This window comes from Oratosquilla oratoria, chromosome 36 (genome assembly GCF_046742065.1).
Source record: "Oratosquilla oratoria isolate Oo_2021 chromosome 36, ASM4674206v1, whole genome shotgun sequence".
Classification (NCBI taxonomy): Eukaryota; Metazoa; Arthropoda; class Malacostraca; order Stomatopoda; family Squillidae; genus Oratosquilla; species Oratosquilla oratoria.
This window is the reverse complement of record NC_134812.1, coordinates 35,737,507-35,742,097: the sequence shown is the minus strand read 5'-3', so window position 1 is coordinate 35,742,097 and position 4,591 is coordinate 35,737,507.

The following is a 4,591-nucleotide window of genomic DNA, read 5'->3' as shown; positions in this document are numbered from 1 at the left end:
ATGTCTTTGCCTTTCTTCTTATTTGAATACGAGTATTTCAAAGAGTGATGTATTTTGCTTTTCCTGTGTACGTTATATTAGCTGCTGAAGATACTTGTTACAGTACAGTTAATAAATAATGTATACTACTTTGATATACACTGCAGGAAACCCAAACTAGGAAAAAGTGCCATGTGTCATTATATTACAACCTTCTATTAAAAAAGGGAAAAAGTTATCACCTCATTCATCTCGTGATGTCTTGATGTGACCCATCATTTCCATTGAAACTTTCGTGGCAAAGCTGCCCCTCTCCCATTACATGTTTTTGTCACCCTTTCTTTACTTCCTTGGTGCCTTGACTCATTTCCCCCTGACGTTTTTTACCTCTTTGTTGTCGCAGTGTCTTTGACCTCATGTTCTTTTCGATGTATTTGCCTCGATGCCCCTCACTCCTTCCTCTCGATGTCTTACACCTACACAACTTTAATTCCCTTTTATTTTCTCCTTCTTTTTTTCATTTCCTATCCATTTACTATTCGTGCCATTGATGTCTTTTTCTTATTCATTTCCTTAACCCTAATTCTTCATTCCTTTATGTTCTTTACCCCCTTTATTTCAGTAACTTTTGTAAACCTTTTCTCTTATGTCTAAGACCTTTATCTTACATTTATGTTTTTCGTTCTCCATTCTGTTTCTTTTGAAATAGGTCACGACACCCACACTCCAACTCCTACCCCCTTTCTCGAGGGCAAATCCCCTTCATTTATATCGGAAGATTACAAGTCGTCCTATTTCCCTTTTATGTGCGTTTGCCTCCTCCCCAAAACCTGATTATGTTGTCTTTTCCTAATCTCCCATCTTCTGTCATGTTTGTTTTCTTCCTTCTAGGGAAACCATTAAGACCCTTTCCTCCCTATTCGGGACCCCACTCCCTCCACTCCCCCACTCCCCTACCTCCACCCACGGTCCATTATTTCCTTATTGGTTCCCTAACTCCATAATTTGAGTACGCTTCCACTTCCGCACACGCACGCTGAAACCCGCATGCGTGTAAACCAACACACACACACACACACACACACACACACACACACACACACACACACACACACACACACACACACACACACACACACACACACACACACACACACACACACACACACACACACACACACACACACACACACACACACACACACACACACACACACACACACACACACACACACACACACACACACACATACGCTACACGACTTGACGGCACAGTGGTGGTGTTCGGAAGCGCTACCCTAGTGGTTCACATTGGAATCCCGCCGAGGGCTGAAATAATTTCAGTAATCGCTGCGCTGAGAGCCGCTACTCCAACTATCGTGGGCGGGGAGTTGGGGGCGTGAGTGTGTGTACGGTCACAACATTTACCCATAGATCGGTCATAAATGAGCTCTGATCTCTCAACCGGGAGGGTAATAGTTGTGGACCACGAGTCCAACACGTGATCCAAAACCATGATGAATCACACACACACACAAACACACACACACACACACACACACACACACACACACACACACACACACACACACACACACACACACACACACACACACACACACACACACACACACACACACACACACACACACACACACACACACACACACACACACACACACACACACACACACTTCCTCTTCCTCTGACCCGACCCGACCCGACCCAAACCTGTCCCAGCTCTGGACCTAGCCGGCACCAGCGAGTGCATTTACCGGGTTCATTGCCGCGTCCCGGACCCTCATCGATTTCCGGAACTCGTCGTCGCATCACTCTGACCTGGTTCCTCCTCCGTCAGGACTCTTCATTCACGGGGTGACAGGGTACGACGTACGACGGGGGTGGGGTGGGGGTGATGGCTCCGGGGAGGGAGGGAGGGACGTAGGAAGAGGGTACGAGGCTGACAGGAAGGGAGGACGAGGGGGGAAAGAAAAGTGTTCTGGAGTAGAGGGCAGTGAAAGAGATATATGTGAATTATTTGATGGGGACGAGAATATGTCACATAAATACCTCAGGATCAGGGCTGAGGGTAGTTGACGGTGGAGAGGACCATTATTTAGGGATATTGATAGTGTAAGGAACCAGGATTGAGGAAAATGGAGGTTGGGGATGCCCAGGATTTAGGGATACTGTTGATGGAGTGGCCCAGGATTGAAGGAGTTGGATGGTGTAGGAGACCAGGAGTATGAGAGAATGGTGATGGAGAGGAATATCATTAAAGGATATTGAAAGGGATGGTGAGGAATGAGGAAGAATGATGGTGGAGAAGCCCCAAGGTTGAGGGAAGTTGATGATGGGGAGACCCAAAATTGAGGTAGACTGATGATGGGGAGGACAAGGATTGAAGGAGGGGAATGAGAAGGTCGTTAGTAGTTGTTGTCTGAAGAGGAAATGCAAAGTGCTAGACGGAGTCCGAACTCGAGAACTAATGAAGAGGGACCTTAGCGAGTTCTCCGGCGGAAAACGAACTCGATCTGCAGTAGGAAGAGGAGGCGGGTGAGAACAGGGAGAAGGAGGAAGAAAAAAGGAGGAGGAGGAAGGAACGGGTGAGGATGGAGAGGAAAAGGAGGAGGCGAATGAACACACAGGGAATAAAAGAAGACTTGTTCTTGGACTGAAAGGAATGGAAGATAAGGAGATAACTATGGATGGAGAAGTGGGGAGTGTAGATTAAGGAACAAACATACACAAAGAGAAAGGCACGGTAGGGGGAGAAAAAAGAAGAAGAGTTAATGGAAAGGTAGAGAGTGGAGGACATAGGAAAGGACGGAAGTGAGGAAGGTATTAGAGAGAATATTAGTGGGAGGTGAGTAAAGGACATAGCTGAGGAAGGGAAGGGAAGGAGAAAAAGAAGTAGAGATAGGTTCTCTGCCTCCTCCTCCTCTCTTCTTCCTCCTCCTCCTCCTCGGAGGACTTAATAAAAAGATGGTCGTGTTCTAAGTTGTAATGAAAATGGTCTTCTGTCGAGGAGACATTATGGCGTCCAGAAAAGAGAGAAGAGAGGAGGAAAGAGAGAAGAGAGGAGGAAAGAGAGCGAGACAGGCTACTTGAGAGGGGCGACAACGATTTCAAATTATTTGTAAATTGAATCAAAATTAGTTAGGAGGATACGCAGAGGTGAGGAGGAGGAGGAAAGAGAGTTATGTGGAAGAAAATAAAGACTGAAGAAGGAGAGTTGGTAGTGGTGGTAGTGGAATGCTATTGGTAATAGTGGTGGTAGAGATGGTATTCTTGGTGGTGGAGATGGTGGTGGTGATGGTATTGTTGTTGTTGGTGATAGAGATAATGTTTGTGGTGGGGCTGGTGGAGATGGTAATGATGGTGGAAATGGTACTGATGGTGGTAGTGATGTCATTTGCGGAAGTGGTGAAGGTAGGATTGGTGGTGGTGATGATAGAGATGGTAGAAATGGTACTTTTGGTGGTGATGGAGGTGGGATTGGTGGTGATGGTGGAGATGATTTTGGTGGTGGTGATGGTGGAGATGATTTTGGTGGTGGTGATGGTGGAGATGATTTTGGTGGTGGTGATGGTGGAGATGATTTTGGTGGTGGTGATGGTGGAGATGATTTTGGTGGTAGTGATGGTGGCGCGACTGGGAAGAGAGGGAAGGAGGATGAGACGGAGGCAATAAAAGTCCAAAGGACGGGACAGAGACTGATGAGGGGACGAAGGGAAGGCGTGACGAAGCAAGATGGGCGAGTTCATTTGTGGGGATAAATAGGACAGACCCAATGTCGTGTCCACTTTTCATCTGGGGCGGGGAAGGAAGAAAGGTTGGAGGGAGGAAGGGAAAGGGAAGAGAGGAATGAAGGAAAGGAGAAAAAAAGAAAATTATGAAGGAAAGGAAACAAGGGGATACATAGAAGAAGTGAGGCAGAAAGGAAAAGAAGAAGGGAGGAAGAAGAGAGAGAAAATGTGTAGAGAAAGAAGGAAGGATGAGCGAAAGGTGTTTTTGAGGAAAGAAATCTACGGACAAGGAATAGATGATTAATTTCATCATCCAGGGATCCATCCAGCGCGGAGATAAAATCGCTTAGCATTAGTCAGAACAAAACATCTAAAGACTTTCACTAGGTCGAAGTGGATAATCAGTCCTAGAGTCCTTCTCTCGTGTGAATAAAATAGCTTGGCGTCAGCTAGATCAAAATGTATAGAATCGTTACTGGGTTGAGGGGTTCATCCGTTTGAAGGGTGCCACGTGGGTGAATATGATAACCTACAGCAATCAGACTAACAAGGAGAGTGTCATAAATACGAATGAATAAACCGGGTGGCATCCTAAAGGAAAGGAACTGTTCTTCGAGGTATAGAAACGCTAATACTCTCTGGTCGTGGATCAACGTCTTGTGCAGTTGCGCTGATATCTCCCGACCAAACTGGAGTCATATCCTAGTTCCTCCTGAACTTTACCCGAACCGAACTCGAAGTAGACCTAAACTGGACGTCACCAAATGACTCGATTCCCCCGAAATCCAAAGTTAAACCTGTCCCGGGTCAACCCGAACCGACCATAATAAGAATGAACAAAATCCAACTAGACACGACTGGTC